We start from the raw sequence: 18,339 nt of genomic DNA, 5'->3' as shown, positions 1-18,339 counted from the left end.
CATGCTGGCTTCCAGAACCCACTACTTCGAGCCACATACCTCTTATCTCTTCCCTGAATCCTACTTAGCACCGCTGAGAAAAGCTGACCTTAAAAAATAAATAAATAAATAAATTTTTGAAAACTAAGGGAAAATGAAAGAGAAGAAATATAATGGCTAATATTTATCGGGTGTTTTAATACCAAGTCCTCATTATCTTGTTTAATCCTTGAACTGGCTGAGGTACGAATCCTAATTTATTCCCATTTTACACATGAAGAAGTTAAATCACAGAGTCTAGGTCAGTTCCCCAGGGTCTCACAGTTGCTGAGTTACAGAGCCAAGATCTGAGCCATACTCCAGAACCCACAGGTTCATATAGCAAAGTACAAATAATTCAAGAAACGGGGACTTTTAGAAAGTCCAAGATACGTACATTGTAGCTCCAAAAGACTCAGGCTGTGTCTGCATGGATGCTTCTTCATTTTTCAAAGTGCTATCATGACCCACTAAGATGATTTTGTGATCTATTAATGGATTGCCACCCTGAAAAACACTAATCAGAATTGAAAATATGAAAATGTATCACAAGTATTAAGGGTAATTTTTTCCGAAACTCTAAAATTTGGGGATATTGTATTTTGGTAATATGTATGTATTTTGGGTTGCATTGTTAAATGTATTTTTTACTGTGGCTTTTGATCCAAAAAGTTTGGAAAAAACACTGTTGTAGTACTCTTCTCATAGTATCACCTCTCTTCCCCCATCCCTTTACTAACTTCTCCCCCATCTTCTTGGTCTTTACTTAACAGGAACTTCCTCTTGGAAGCCTTCCCTAAGCTACTCTTACTTTATGCGTTCATAGCGTCTTGTGATTTCCTGCCACAGTACTTGGCTCATTTTGAAAATTATTTTCCTTGCTTCCTCTGCTAGACAGTAGAAACGACTGGTTCTGTTCAACCTCAGCTCCTCTAGCGGTGGGCTGAGTCACCTGGTCCCAAGCAGGTACCAGGAAATATGGGTGGAGGAATGAATGCCTGAATAATCTCAAATGCAAAGACTGGGTGGGTTTCTTACTCAAAATGCTAGTTGGCTTCTGAAAAGGGTCCACTGCATTCAGAAATAATACCGAGAGGAAAGTTTCCTCAGGTGGAAAAAACATTTCGAATGACAACAAGCACTGAACAGGGCTAAGCTCTGCCATTCCCTGCTTACTTTCATGCAAGCCCAATAGCTTCTCCAAACTTCAAAGGGCCTTTAGCTCACTAAATATTATTTGTAGTCGCATCTAACAGGGCGTTACCCCCTCTGGGAAGTCTGGGAAGTCAGGGCAGGCCACCTGGAGCCTTCTGTGCATGAAGTCCCCTGAAAGGAACTGACAGGCACCGGGGGGCAGCCATTAATTCTCTTAAACAAAGGCTGCTGAACAAAGGCTGCCCCTAACAATGGCGTCAGGGGTGGGGGGTAAGGAGGGAAATAGGGAAGACAAGTAACTTGCAGCCTGAGCAGCCCTGTTCCTGACTGACTACATTTTGAGTCTGAAGCTGGAAGACCCAGGCTGCCTTTGTGAGTAGGCTGGGATGGCAAGTCGGGGGGAGGGGGCCGGGAGGAGGCAAGAGAGGAAGGTATGGGAGAAAGAAGAGGGTTTCAGAAAGATTTGCAGTTTCTCAGGGAAAAAAAAAAAACCTCACCCACTGCAACACCACAGACAGCCACAATGTTCCAGAAACATGCCCTTGGCCTTTGTGTATTCTGTTCTTCCTCGCTGGAATCTGTTTTCTCCCTGAGCTACTTGCAGAAGACCTACTCTTTCTTTAAGTTCAAGTTCTATCATTAATTCCTTCTGCTAATAATCGCCCATCTTTAGTAAGCACGTATTAAGTCCCAGACACTGTTGAGCACTGTACATGAAAAATTTCTTTAATCTGCACAACAACTCTATGGAGTAGCTATTTATTTTACAGATGAGGAAAAAATATTTTTCAGGTGAGGAAAAAAGTGTGGTTGAGTGGCTTGCCCTAGGTCACATAGTTTAAACTAATCTGACTCTCAATTTCGCCCTTTAACACTTCTCTGTATCTCCCGGCTTCTCCCAGATGGTCAGCCCATCTCTTCTCTCTGCTGCTAAACACAAACTCTCCTATAAAGCCCAGCTTGTTTTTTAGCATTTCAATCAGTTCTGAAATCAGAATGCATCTTAAATTTGAAGGCATGTTAGTTTAATTGACAGCATTCTTTTTTCTAAGAGGCACAGAAAATAATTGTCTTATAATTGATGGCATCTTTAGACTTAAGAACATATGATATATTGTTTATACTTATTAATGCTTCTTTCTCTCCTTTAAGCTATGAATTCTTTGAAAAGAGAGGTTGCAACTTACTCTACTTTGTGTCCATAGCACCTAGCAGTTCCTGGCACGTAAAAGGCTGCTGACTGTTTTCTGGAATTCGGTAGAAGATGGAATGTCGCCACCTGACCCTAGTGTGGACTCTGGGAGCCAACAGTCTTCACTGTTGTCACCAAAAGCCATGCTGTCCCCGAGTGCTGATGACCCGGAGAAGCTACGTCAGAGCTTCTCTGAGTTTTTGCTCTAAAAAGTGCTGTCTGGCTCTGCAGGGCTGTGGACATTCTCTTTGGCCATTAATTCAACGTGTTTCTTCTCTACTTAAATTGCCATTTATTATTTATCTTTTATATTGGGTTCAGGCAATTTTTTAAAACACTGAAGGCAGTTATACTCAGGCCAAATTAAGGTAAATTTTTAAAATCTGCTTCTGCAAACTAGAATCCAATGGCATTTAGACTGAAGATCACACTCAGCTGTCTGGATTCACTTCACAGAGGTGGTTGGTTTGGCCTATGTGGGGTTTTTTTTGTTGTTGTTTTTTCTTCAAGATTTTTAATTGAATATTAAATGATGCATTTAAAAAGAATGCTTTTGGGGGCTTCTTTTGACAAATCAGAAGCTCTGATAATGTGTCCCTGCTCCCTCAGGATGCTGATTGGTGAGAGGCTGCATCTACAGAGGGCAGATGTTCCCCATTTTCCCGCAACCCCACTTGGGGGTTATTTAATCTACCTGATTGGTTCCCGAAAGCCCCTGAATTTATGATGGAGTTTGAAATAAAGGGCTCTACCATTTAAGCCTCTGGCTTAGAAAGGACCATTAGACCTGCAAAATGAACAGTTTTGCCCAGAAATTCATGAATGCTCCATGTAAATTCATGACTTTCAATGACCACATTTTCACCTTCAAATAGATTTTTCACTATTTTTATATCTATCTTCTGGAAAAGAAACTTTTATGTGCATTAAAATGCTGTTCTTGGGCATTTAAACAAAAGAGAAAAATGCTTTTTAAAAATTCAAGTATAAAATAGAAAAGTGGGTTCTAAGTATGATCAGGCTTATTTAACTGTTATATTGATTTCCCCAACAGAACAAACACTCTTACACAACAGAGAATCACAGAAGTTTCTTTTCCTGGGTCTTTCTCTTCTCTTTTCATGGAACATGTGACACATGGAAGAAGAGAGGTGAATGTATAACTATCATATTCAATTTTATTCTATACCTCAAATGGTACTGGCAGTCACATTTAAGTTACATTGAAAAAAATAAGCAAAAAGAAAAAATAGGTAAATGGGACCACCTCAAAATTCAAGACTTTTGTTCTTCAAGGTCTTTGTCAAGAAAGTAAAAAGGCAGCTTACTCAATGGGAAAAAAAGTATTTGGAAACCACATATCAAATAAGAGTTTGATATCCATATTATATAAAGAGATTGCACAACTCAATGATAAAAAGACAAGCAACCCAATTTAAAAATGGGCAAAAACTTGAAGAGACATTTCTTCAAAGAAGAAATGAAAATGGCCCAAAGCACATGAAAAAATGCTCAATGTCACTAGCTATTAGAGAAATGCAGATCAAAACTACAATGAGGAACCATTTCATACCTTATAGAATGGCCATTATTTAAAAAATCCAGAAAACTGCAAGTTCTGAAAAGGATGTGGAGAAGCAGAGATACTCCTTCACTGTTTGTGGGAACATAGAATGGTGCAGCCTCTGTGGAAGCCAGTATGGCAGTACCTCAAGAATCTTGCCATATGACCCAGCAATCCATTACTAGGAATATATTCAGAAGAACTGAAAGCAAGGACGCAAACTGACATTTGCACACTGATGCTCATAGTGGCAGTAGTCACAATTGCTAAAATGTGGAACCAGGCCAAGTATCCATCAGCTGAAGAATGGATGAGCAAAATGCAGTATATACATATAGTGGAATACTATTCAGCTACAAGAAGAAATGAAACCGGGATGCATATGAAAACATGGATGAACCTAGAGGATATCATATTGAGTGAAATAAGTCAGGCACAAAGGACAAATATTGTATGGTCTCACTATTATGAACTAAATATGATGAGTAAACTCATGGAGGTAGAGTATAGGTTACTAATAAATAGAAGGTGTGTTGAGAATGGGAGATGATGCTTAATATATATTGCATTATTAATAAGGTTAATTGTGAAAGTGTGGAAATGAATAGAGCTAATAGTAACATTACAGTTAGTATAATTAACTCTACTGATTTATAAATATGATTGTGGCTGAAATGGGTAGTATGTGGAAGTAAATGTCAATTGAAAGGAAACTAGAGAATAATCTAGGTTATGTGGAACATAGTAATTTTGTGGTTAAGAATGTGGTTAATGGTATCAATATAAGAATGCTCTTATTTTACCAAGTGCTAAGAATATGGTGATATATGGGAAAATTACCACTAATGTAACTTATGGATGATAGTTAACAGTAATATTGTAATATTGTACAGCAATGGCATGAAGATATTTTTCAATACTAAGGGACAACAATAAGGGGGGGTATAAGGGTGTATGGGATTTTCCTTTTGGAGTAATGAAAACATTAAAATTGGCTGAGGTGATGGTAGCACAACTCTATGATGAAAGGAGAATGTATTGTACAAAGCATGGGGCTGTGTAACACAGGGAACTCAGTGGTGGATGATGGACTGTGGTTAACAGGATGAATATGAGAACATTTTCTCCTGAACGATGATAAATATATAATCGTTAATAATTGGGTATGTTGAGAGAAAGTACACCAAATGTAAGATATGGGCTAAATATTACAATACGTATAAATATTTTGACAATGCTTTTTCATAGTTTGTAACAAATGTTTCACAGCAATACAAGGTGTTGGTGGTGAGGAGATGTATGGGAGTCTTATATAGTTATATGCATGTTTGTTTTATAAATTAACACATTTTACTGTACATTTATTGTTTATGTGTGGTCATTTATGAATGATGTACTTCAATAAAATTTTAGTTTTTAAAAACAAGCCATGAGGCTATACGGGATTTGGATACTTCAATAACCTGTAATTTTGGTGAGAAAGTCAGTCTCTTTTGTCTAGTCAAGCAGTAAGTACCACTATTGCTGTTCATCAGGATAAGGCTCGGCTGCAAGCGACCTAAAAACCTTAAGGTAAATGGTTTTAAGGTAAGGATTGATATGGTTCATATGTAAAATGGCAGGAGATAGATGGTCCAGCCCCATTTGTGCATAGTGACCTCAGGGACTCCGGCACCTCTGGTCTTGTAGCTCTGTCATACATGGTCTACATTCCCAAAGTCAACTCATGGTCCAAGATGGCTGCCCAGCTCCAGTAATCCTGCAGCTAAGAGGAAGGAGAAAGTCCTGAATATTTTGCAGCTTGGATTCCTTAAGTCCCACCATTTCCAGGAAGTTTTTCTCAGCTAATAAAGAGATTGGATGAAATTTTAGCTTCTAAATTCAATTTAAAACATCCTAGTACTAAATCTGAAAATTTTAAATGCATGGACATGTCTTTCTATTACATACACCTGTAAGATGTGTTTATTTTATGCATTGTTTTAACACCTCTATCATATCATTGCTTTTACATCTAGAGCAATGATTCTCAACCAGGCCTACAAGTGAGAGTTATCTGACAAACTTTAAAAGAAATCTGGGGAGCGGGTGTAGCTCCTGCCTCGCATGTACAAGGTCTCCTGGGTTCAATCCCTGGTACCTGCCCTCCCCCCAAAAAAAGAAATCCAAATTCTCAGGTCCTGCTGATGGGCCTCAGACACAGACCCATACTTTGGGAACTCCTGGAAAGGTGAGAGAGGTGAAAGAGGTACTGACTGGGCTTGGGGGTGAGGTGGGAGTGGGGAGAGAGTCCATACCATGTCAGGACTCTGTAGCTGGGGTCCTAAGGAGTGGCAGGACCCCAATGGGTACAACTATCTGTGTGCCCAGGAAAGCCAACCTCGGGCAGCCCCACTAAGCATTCTGGGCGGACAACCTGAGGCCAAACTGGCCCAGAAGGCCTGGAGCTTACAACCTGTGAATGGCCACACTGACCACAAACCAGAGACTCCCCCACTGTTCTTGGGGAGCACTATGATCGCACTTCCTGCCTCTTGAGTGGTTGGGAGCTGAGTCAGACTGTATTTAATTTAGAAAAATTGAAGAGATGTGATTGTCCTCGTGACCCAGGTGCCATGGAACATTATTATGGATGCGACATAAGCAGTGAAAATATCTCATATTTGCCTAACACTTTATTTTCATATACAAGATCTCATGCTATACCAATTATCTGAATTTAAGTACAAAGCTATCCTTTAGGGCAAATACAAGACAGAGGTATGGTAAGGTTAGAACAAATTTAAGGTGAAACTCTTACCCAGAGAGAGGTCTTGTTCCTGATTATTTGTAGGGGTTGGGGAAGGAATTGAGGAGGAATAAGTAAAGGATTGCCACTAGACTTAACTGTTTTGAATAAAACTCCAGGTATTTGCCCACCTTGCTATCAGCATTTTCTAGTTTTAGAAGCAAAAATAGTTTTTACACTTTAAATTTCGCATTCCTGCCATATCTATCCAATTAAATGGGCACTTACATTTTCACATGCACAAGGAAATCCAGGAAAGAGATGCCCATTTTATCCTAAGTTGCTTTGAACTTTTCTTCATATATAATTTTTAAAGGCTCTTGTTCTTGTCTTTCTTTTTTTTCTTTTGAATTTAAAATATTTTCCTTGTCACACCAAGCAGACCAGTTTCTTAATAAGGGCTATGTGGTCAAGTCACTAATAGCTAAAGCACCTCAACAGCAGTCGTCTAATTCCTACATCTCCTTCTCGTGAAATAAACCTGGACCATGTATTAAAAAAAGCACAGCGTATTCATTCAATAAACGCGTACTGAAGTTTATAGGTAAGATTATTTTCTGATAAGCAAGAACTTAAGGCAAGGTCTGTTGGCTATCTAAGGGATACTCATTTATTTTTATAATTTATTTTCATTAAGGTATAATTTACCTACAAAAAATTTCACAAATTAGGAATGTACAATTCAATGAGTTTTAACAAATACACACAGCCATATACCCCCCATACAATTATGATGTTGGTTGTATAATATCCAATACTCAAAAAGTTCCCTCATGCCCTACGCTGGCCTCTGGTACTGCTTCTTTTACCTTCACAGAAATAGAATCATACATTCTTTTGTGCCTGACATCTTTTACTTAGCAAAATATCTTTGAGCTACATCCCTACATTGTACATATCAGTAATTCAAACCTATGGGTTGGTGTACTTCTGGATTCTATTCTTTGACTTGTTTTTTTAATCTTTTAATGGTATCTTTTGAAGAGCAGATGTTTTAAATTTTGATTTATCAAAATTGATTTATCAGTTTTTTGTTGTTGTAGATTATTCTTTTGGTGTCATATCTAAAAGAAAATCTTTGCCTAACACCTGGCCAAAAAAATTTCTCCTATGTTTTCTTCTTAAAGGTTTGTAGTTTTAACTCTTATATTCAGTTCTATGATCAATTTTAAGTTCCTTTTTGCAAGGGTGTGAGGAAAGTGTCTTATTTCACATTTTTTAAATCGTATGGAAGCTCTATTGCAGCACCATTTGTTTAAAAAAAAAACAATCCTTTCCCCTATGTCTTGCCTTGGCACCTTTGTCAAAAATTCATAGGGAAAATAAATGTAAGGATTTATTTCTGGACATTTTGTTCTATTCCTTTCATTCATATGTCTGTCCTTAAACCAATATTACACTGTCTTGATTATTATAGCTTTAGAGTAAGTTGTGTAATTGGGTAGTGTTGGAAATTGAATCATGTCCCCAACAAAAGGCATGTTCAGGTCCGAACCCTAGTGCTGGGTGCAGATCCATTGTAAATAGGAGCTCTTGAAGATGTTACATCAGTTAAAGTGTGGCCCAGCTGAACCAAGCTGGCCTTTAATCTGTTTACAGGAGTCTTTTATAAACACTAGTATTCAGACAGAGAGAAAGAGAAGACATAGGGCCAGGCAGAAGCTAGGAAGTCAGTGGAGAAGGTGTCTCCATGTGCACTGCACATGACAGAAAAGCCAGTGAACGAACCCCAGAGATTGCTGGCCAACCAGAGCACGCTGACCCTGGAAGACAGCCCGCCTTCTCGCCTCCGAAACCATGAGCATTAAATTCCTGTTGTGGGGAAGCGGACTTGGCCCAGTGGATAGGGCATTCGTCTACCCCATGGGAGGTCCGCAGTTCAAACCCCTGGCCTCCTTTACCCGTGAGGAGCTGGCCCATGCGCAGTGCTGATGTGCGCAAGGAGTGCCCTGCCACGCAGGGGTGCCCCCGTATAGGGGAACCTCACGCGCAAGGAGTGCGCCCCTTAAAGAGAGTCGCCCAGCACGAAAGAAAGTGCAGCCTGCCCAAGAATGGTGCCTCACACACGGAGAGCTGACACAGCAAGATGACACTACAAAAAGAAACACAGATTCCCCTGCCGCTGACAAAAACAGAAGTGGACAAAGAAGAACACACAGCAAATAGACACAGAGAACAGACAACTGGGGCGGGGCAGGGAGGGGCGAAGAGGAGATAGATAGATAGATAGATAGATAGATAGATAGATAGATAGATAGATAGATAGATAGATAGATAGATAGATAGATTCCTGTTGTGAAGCTTGTCCGTTTTATGGTATTTGTTTTAGCAGCTAGGAAACTAAAACAGATAGTGTATGCCTTCCTTCTTTGCTCTGTTTTGAAAATATTTTGGTTATTATAGGTCCTTTCCATTCTCATATAAATTTAGGACCATCTTATCTATTTCTTGTAAAGCCTCCTTGAATTTTGGTAGCGATTGTGTTGAATTCGAAGATCAATTTGGGGAGAACTGCCATCTTAATAATTCTGAGTCTTCCAATTCATGAACATGAACTGAATCTTTATTTCTTTAAATCTTCTTTAATTTCCCTGAAAATATATAATTTTCGATTTAAGAGTCTTTCACTTTTTTTGCTAAATTATTCCTATGAATTTTATTCTTTTCAATGCTATTGTGCATGGAATTTAATCCTCAATTTCATTTTATAATTTCTTGTGGCTAGTATATAGAAAATACAGTTGAATCTTATATATTGATCTTATTTCCTGCAACCTTGTTAAACTTCTTTATTAGTTCTAGAAGCTGTTTTTGTAGACTCATGAAGATTTTTTTTTCTTTTTTTAAAAAAATTTATTGGAGTATATCACTCATACATAACATACATAAACAATAGTTAACATAGTAATAGTTGTGAACTTATAAAACAACATATATAACATCATACAGGGTTCCCATACCTCACCTCACCCTACCACCAATACCTTGCATTATTTTTTTTGTTTTTTTTAAAGATTTATTTATTTATTTATTTATTTATTTATTTATTTATTTATTTATTTATTTTTAAAGATTTATTTTTATTTATTTAATTCCCCTCCCCTCCCCCGGTTGTCTGTTTTCTGTGTCTTTTTGCTGCGTCTTGTTTCTTTGTCCTCTTCTGTTGTCAGCGGCACAGCGCCATTCCTCGGCAGGCTGCTTCCTCCTTCGTGCTGGGCAGCTCTCCCTACGGGTGCACTCCTTGCATGTGGGGCTCCCCTCCGCGGGGGACACCCCTGTGTGGCACGGCACTCCTTGCGTGCATCAGCACTGCGCATGGGCCAACTCCACACGGGTCAAGGAGGCCCGGGGCTTGAACCGCGGACCTCCCATGTGGTAGACGGATGCCCTAACCACTGGGTCAAGTCCGTTTCCCCAAGATTTATTTTTTTAATTTCTCTCCTCTCCCCCCTCACCCCCCAGTTGTCTGCTCTCTGTGTTCATTCACTGTATGTTCTTCTGTGACCACTTCTGTTCTTATCAGAGGCACTGGGAATCTGTGTTTCTTTTTTTTGTTGCATCATCTTGTTGTATCAGCTCTCTGTGTGTGCGGTGCCATTCTTGGGCAGGCTGCACTTTCTTTTGCACTGGGCAGCTCTCCTTACAGGGCGCACTCCTTGCGCGTGGGGCTCCCCTATGTGGGGGCACCCTTGCGTGGCAGGGCACTCCTTGCGCGCATCAGCACTGTTCATGGGCCAGCTCCACATGGGTCAAAGAGGCCCAGGGTTTGAATCGCGGACCTCCCATGTGGTAGGTGGCTGCCCTATCCATTGGGCCAAGTCCGTTTCCCTACCTTACATTGTTGTGAAACATTTTTAACTATTGATTAAAGAGCATCCTCAAAATATCATTATTATCCAAAATATCTTACATTTGGTGTACTTTCCCCCCAAGTCAGCCAATTATAATTATTACTATTATTATTACTATCATTACTATATCATTTATACAAGAACATGCATAAGCAGTAAGTGTATAGTAAAAGTTGGGAACTTACAAAGATAACATGCATAACATTATACAGGTGTACCACACATCAGCCCACCACCAACACCTTGCATTGTTGTGAGACATTTGTTACAATTGTGAAAGAATATTTTCAAAATCTTACTACTAACTATAGTCCTTATCTTACATTTGGCATATTTGCCCCCAATCCACCCTGTTATTACTTTTTAAACATATTTTTATGATGGAAGTTGTAAACTTACAAAAAAATCATGTACATGTGCAGCACCCTTCTATCAACACACCACACCATGGTAGAACATTTGTTACAGATTATGATATAATGTCATCAGACTATTACCAGATCCACAGCATACATTTGGCATACTTTTTCCATACTCCCCCATTTTCATCACAGTACATCTTTGGCATAGATGCATGAATCTTACGTTACTACTGTTAACCACAGTCCATAGGTAACTCCAGTTATGTTTTCCCATGCTTCTCCACATTTCACACCACCCTGCGTAGTGATGTACATCTGCTCTAGCTCACAAAGACACTCTTGCCTCTTTACCGTCAACCACAATTCTCATCCACCTCTGGGTTTACTGTGCTAGTCAGTCCCTAGATTATTCTCTAGCTTTCTTTCAATTGGCATTTACATCCCTAGACCACCCTTTTCAGCCACATTCCCATTTATAAACCAGCTGTTACTTACTATAATGTGTTACCATCAACTCTGTACATTTCCACACTTTCACAGGAAAATTAACTAAAACTTCTACATACACTAAACATCAGTAGTCCTTCTCAGTCCTACTCTTATCTCCTTTAAGAATCCACCACCTACAACCAGGTCTTGAAGATATTTTCCTACATTTTCTTCTAGAAGCTTTATGGTTCTTGCTTTTATATTTAGGCTTTTGATCCATTTATAGTTAATTTTTGTATAAGGTATGAGATAGGGGTCTTTTTTCCTTCTTTTGAGTATGGATATTCAATTCTCTCAGCACCACTTGTGGAATGGACTGTTCTGCCCAAGCTGGGTAGGTTTGATAGGCTTGTCAAAAGTCACTTGACCATAGATGCGAGGTCTGTTTCTGAACCATCAATTCAGTTCCATTGATCTGTGTGTCTGTATTTATGCCAATACCATGCTGTTTTTTACTACTATAGCAAGGTAATATGATTTAAAGTCCAGAAGTGAGAGTCCTCCAATTTTGCTTTTTCTTTTTGAGATGTTTCTGGCTATTTTGGGCACATTACCCCTCCAAATAAATTTGATAATGTTTTCCATTTATTTAAAAAACACTAGTGGAATTTTTATGGGATTGCATTGAATCTGTATATCGGTTTCAGTAGAATTGACACCTTAATGTTACTCAGTCTTCTACTATGTGAATAGGAAATGTTCTTCCAATTATTTAGGTCTTTTTAAAATTTCTTTTAACAATGAGTTGTAGTTTTCTGAACACAAGTACTTTACATGGTTTGTTCATTTTATTCCAAAATATTTGAGTTTTATCTGTCATAATTTATTTTCATCACTCTTTTGAGACTTTCAGCTACTTTTACTGATATAATCTTCATTTCTAGACCCTCTTCCAATCCTCTCTCTTGTGTCTTTTCTTTTCAGGATATAACACACACATTAGTATTTCCTGCAAAGCTGGTCTCTTGGTTACAAACTCTCTCACTTCCTGTTTATCTGTGAATATTCTAAACTTGCCCTCATTTTTTTTTTAATTTAAGAACATGGTCTAATGGGGGTACATACAGCTTCAAACAACCACACACTTTTTTAAAAACATTTTTTCCTTCTTTATTTTTTTTTAAATGTTACATTCAAAAAATGTGAGGTCCCCATATACCTCCCACCCCTCTCACCCCACTCCTCCCACATCAACAACCTCTTTCATCATTGTCCCACATTCATTGCATTTGGTGAATACATTTTGGAGCACTGCTGCACCACATGGATAGTGGTTTACATTGTAGTTTGCACTCTCCCCCAATCCACCCAGTGGGCCATGGCAGGACATACAATGTCCAGCATCTGTCCCTACAATACTACCCAGGACAACTCCAAGTCCTGGAAATGCCCCCACATCATATCTCTTCTTCCTTCTCCCTACCCTCAGCAGCTATCATGGCCACTTTATCCACATCAATGCTACAATTTCTTCCATTACTAATCACAATAGTTCCATAGTAGAATATCAGTAAGGCCACTCTAATCCATATTCTATTCCTCCAGCCTGTAGGCCCTGGGATGGTTATGTCCACTCCCCCTCTATATCAAGAGGGCTTGCCCTCCTTTTTGAAAGACAGTCTTGCTGGGTATAAGATTCTTGTCTGGAAGTTTTCCTCTTGCAGTATCTTAAATATATCACCACTGTCTTCTTGCCTCCATGGTTTCCGATGAGAAATCAGCACTTAGTGTTACTGGATATCAGTTATATGATATGCATTGCTTTTTTCTTGTTGCTCTCAGAATTCTGTCTTTGTCTTTGGCATTTGACATTCTTATTAATATATGTCTCAGAGTTGGTCTTTTTGGATTTACTTGGGAGTATGTTGTGCTTCTTGGACATGGATATCTATGCCGTTCAATAAATAGGGTCGGGAAATTTTCTACCATTATTCCTTCAAATATTCCTTCTGCCCCTTTTCCCTTCTCTTCTCCTTCTGGGATACCCATGGCAAGTATGTTTGCACATCTCTTGTTGTCATTTGTTTCCCTGAGAATATGTTCAATTTTTTCCATGCTTTTCTTCATCTGTTCTTTTGTATGTTTGCTTTCAGAGGCCATTTCTTCAAGCTCACCAAGCCTTTATTCTGCCTCCTCAAATCTACTATTATGTGATTCCAATGTATTTTTAATTTCATTTATTGCACCTTTCATTCCCATAAGGTTTGCTATTTTTCTAGGCATGCTTTCGAATTCTTCTTTGTGCTCATCTAATGTCTTCTTAATATCCTTAATTTCTTTAGCCATCTGATTGAATTTATTAAGGAGATTTGTTTGAACATCTAAGATTATTTGTCTCAACTCCTTTATGTCATCTGGAGGCTTATCTTTTTCCTTTAAGGGGGCCATATCTTCCTGTTTCTTGGTATGGGTTTTAACTTTTGGTTGGTGTCTCGGCATCTGGCTTACTAGATGTATTTATTCTGGGTGCAGTTTGTCTCTTTAATTTAGGGATTTCTTGCCCTTTCTGTCTTGCTGGTTGTATGGTAGGAGTCAAGGATATAGTTGGTGCTGCAACTTGAGCTGTGGAGGCTCAAGCTGCCCTCATTGCCCCAGGGCCCAATGAAAGCTTCTCCCAACTTTCTCCTTTGCTAGGGGTAGAGAAAGAGCCACAGCTGTGTGTCATAATCCAAGTTGTGCAGGCCTAGACTGTAGTTGTCCAGAGAGACTGATGAAGCTTCACGCCCCCTTCTCCCCTATCTGGTGCTATGATGGAGCTGTAGGTGTGGGCAGCAATCTATGCCATGCAGGTACAAAATGACCACAGTTGCCCCAGTAGATTTCTGACTATCCAGTCTGTGCCAGCCAAATGTTCCTGCAGTTACCCAAAGACACTGGGGCAGGGCTCACCAGCTTCTTCCCCACTAGAGGTGGGACTGAAGCCTAGACTAGGGCTTCAGGCTGATCTGGGTCTGCCATCACTGTGATTTTCAGTCAGCCCGGCTTTCTCTCATGCTGGGGGTGTAGTCAAAATGGCAGCTACTGGCTCTTTCTGACTTGGACAGGTTGAAACTTTAGCTATTCTTAGGGTTTTCCATTAGCCAGCCAAATTTACTAATCAGTAGCTGAAGTTGGTGACCAACCATCTCTCCCTCCCCTGTTTTTAGGAATTGGCACTTCCAATTCCAGCCACAGAACAGCTCCTAGGGCAGCTTGTACCACCAGAGTAGGATGATAACCTGCCTCTGCAGTGTGGCCTGCGTTTTCCTGGAGAGGCTGGCACAGGTCCCCACAACTTCCTCCCTGCCACAGGTGGGGCACGGGCTTATGCTAGAGCTGCAATCTGATCTGGATGGAAAGAAGCTGGTCCTTACCAGCCCTGGGATTTTCAGTCCATCCCACTTCCTCTTGTAGCAGGGGCAGAGTTAAGATGGTGGCTACTGACCTCTTTCTGACTTGGACAGGTTCAAATTTTAGTTGTTCTTAGGATTATACTTTAGGCCACCAAATGTACTAATCAGTAGCTGAAGTTGGTGTCCAACCGTCTCTTCCTCCCCTGTTTTTGGGAAGTGGCACTTCCAATTCCAGCCATGGAATAGCTCATGAGGCAACCTAAGCCAGCAGTGGAGGAAGGGCGCTGCCTTCCATGGTGTGGAGTGCACTCCTCATGAATCTTCTCTGCAGATGGACAGTCTTCTCCTTCTATTCCTTAAAAGGATGTTGCAGGATGCTCTTCTGGTCTCCTGGAGCCCCCTAACAGGTGCTTTAGAGAGCTCTGGGTGATTAGTAACTGCCCTGTAGCATGAGCTGACTCTAGGAGCACCTTACTCTGATGCCATCTTGCTCATGAAGATTTTCAGTGTCATGTCATCTGAAATAAAAACAGTTTTGCTTCTTCCTTTCCAGTCTGTATGTCTTTCATTGTTCTTGTTAGCTCTGCTAGAATCTCCAGTATAAGGTCAAATAGAAGCAATGTGTAAAGATAGACAGTACTTGGATTTTCCATGATTTGGGAGAAATTGTCCAATCATTCACTATTACATGTGAGGTTCACTGTAGATTTTTCTTAGATGCCCTATATCACTTGTGGGCCTTCCTTTCCATTCCAAATTTCCTGAGAATTTATCATGAATAAGTGTTGGATTTTGTCAAATGATTTTTCTGTGTCTATTGAGATAAGTATATGGGTTTTTCCTTGATTCTATTAATCTGGTAATTACATTAATTGACTTTTGTATGTTAAACCAAAGTTTCAATCCTGTGATAAATACAAGTTGATCATGATCATTCCACTCTGATTGTAGGATTTGTCTGTTTCTCCCTTGAGTTCCATCAGATTATACATCATATGTTTGATACTATGTTATTAGGCACATATGTATATAATTATAATTAGTATTCTTTCAGGATGTTTTGAATTTTTCATCATTATGAACTGTCTTTTGTTGTTTTTAGTAATACTGCTTGTTTTAAAGTCCAGTGTTTCTGAAGTTTTCTTTTGATTACTCTTTTGCATGGTAAATATTTTCTAGCCTTTATTTTCAGACTATGTTTGCCTTTATATATATATATATTTTTTTTTAAGATTTATTTTTTATTTATTTCTCTCCCCTTCCCCACCCCTACCTCCCAGTTGTCTGTTCTCTGTGTCCATTTGCTGTGTGTTCTTCTGCATCCACTTGTGTCAGAGGCATGCAGAATCTGTGTCTCTCTTTGTTGCATCATCTTGCTGTGTCAGCTTTCCGTGTGTGCAGTGCCACTTTTGGGCAGGCTGCACTTTTTTTGCATGGGACGGCTCTCCTTATGGGGCACACTCCTTGCACATGGGCCTCCCCTATGTGGGGGACACCCCTGCATGGCACGGTACTCCTTGCAAACATCAGCACTGTGCTTGGGCCAGCTCACTATATGGATCTGGAGGCCCTGGGTTTGAATCTCGGACCTCCCATGTGGTAGGCGGACGCACTATCCATTGGGCCAAATCCGCTTCCCCCTTTATATTTAAAGTACATCTTGGTAGACGGCATGTATTTGGTTCTTTGGATTTTTTTAATCCAGTAACACAATAACTAACTTTTGGTTGGAATTAGGTCTACTTACATTTAATATTTGTTGATATCATTGTATTTCAATCTAGCTCAATACAGTATTATAATTTTTGCTCTAATTAGTCACAAGTATTTAGATAAATTAGGAGAATATATATGTATGCATGAAAGTGTATATGTACATATGTGTTAGTATACTTACCATTTCTTGGACTCTTCATTTCTTCCTGTAGATCTGAGCTTCCATCTAGTATCAAGTTCCATGCTAAGAAACTTTCTTTAGCATTTTTTAGTAGTTACCAGAACTTCATATATACGAAACAGGTGTTCAACCACTGCACTACACCTGCTCCAGCATTTGTTTTAATACATATCTGATGATGATGGTGATGAGGATGATAATTCTGTTTTTAAAAATCTGAGAATGCCTTTATTTGCCTTTCGTTTTTGAAGGACACATCACTGGATTTCGAATTCTTGGAAGAGAGTTTTTCTTCCAATAACCTTAATATTTAGTTCCAAGGTCTCCTGACTTTGAGGAATTCTGAGAAGACAACTGTTAGTCTTATCATTCCCCTAAATGTAATATGTTGTTTTCTCTCTCATTGCTTTTATCTTTGGCTTTAAGTTTAACTCTAGTGAGTATCAGAATGGATTTCTTTGTGTTTTGCTTGCTTAGGATTGATTAAGTTTCTTGAATATGTAAATTGCTGTTTCCCACCAAATTGAGGGAGTTTTTCAGCCATTATTTCTTCAACTCTTTCTCTTCTCTTTCTTTCTTTCCTCTCCTTCTGTGATACTAATTACATATATGTTTTACCAGTTCATAATAATTTTCCACAGGTCTCTGAATTTCTGTTCATTTTCATCCATATTGTCTTTCTTTTTGTTCTTTAGATTGGGTAATTTCTGTTAGTCTATCTTCAAGTTCACTGATTTTTCTCCCATCTTCAGGCTGCTGTTAAGTGAATCTAGTAGATATTTTACTTTAGTAATTGTACTTTTTGGCTGTATAATTGTTAGGTTAAAAATAATTTCCATTTATCTTCTGTGATTGTCCATCTTTTCATCCATATTTCCTTCAGTTTGTTTTTCCTTTCCTTCAGTTTTTTAAAACATAATTTCCTTTCACTCTTAGTATATATTTATAATAGCTTCTTTGAATTCTTTGTTTGCTAATTCTAACAATGGGGACTATTCAGAGACAGTTTCTATTGATTTCTTTTGAAATCATTGAAAATGAATAACACTTTATTGTGGGCGTGCCCCTGGGGCCGTTTGCTAGACGGCTTTCGCCTCGGTGAGGCGAACTTCTCGAACGGGTTGTGAGTGACGACAGGGCCCCAATATCACACAGCCAGGTTAAATACACAGTAACCACCCATGAGACCCAGGCTTGTAGCGCAGGTCTGGTTTATTGGGGAAGTGGTACAGCTTATATAGGCAGGGATGGGGGCTTGAGGTGACGTGTCAATTATAGATAGGCTAAGGGGATTGGGATAATATGAAGCAGCTACTTGATGGGATGAGGTAGTTTTGAAGTTGGTGCGCGGCGGGCTTCTCTGGTGGGAAGCTGGCTAGGAAGAAGGGAGGTGCCTTTTGTGATAGCCATTGTGTATGCTTAGCAGCCATTTTGGCTACATGTTGTTTGCCAGCAAGCTCACCAACACTTTACTGGTTTTTTTGTTTGTTTATTTATTTGTTTATTTACATATCTAGTAGCTTTTGGCTGAAAATTAGACATTAAAGATAATAAATTGTAGTGACTCTAGATTCTGTCATCCTCTTCTGAGAAATATAAGGAGTTAAACTGTTTTTCTTCCTCTGGCCAATGTAGATTTTGTAGTTATGTTTAGGATTAATTCCAGATAGCTTTGGATTTAAATACCCACA

This window comes from Dasypus novemcinctus, chromosome 5 (assembly GCF_030445035.2).
Source record: "Dasypus novemcinctus isolate mDasNov1 chromosome 5, mDasNov1.1.hap2, whole genome shotgun sequence".
In the NCBI taxonomy this organism is placed as follows: domain Eukaryota; kingdom Metazoa; phylum Chordata; class Mammalia; order Cingulata; family Dasypodidae; genus Dasypus; species Dasypus novemcinctus.
The sequence above is the reverse complement of the archived record's forward strand: the minus strand, read 5'-3'. Positions refer to the sequence as shown.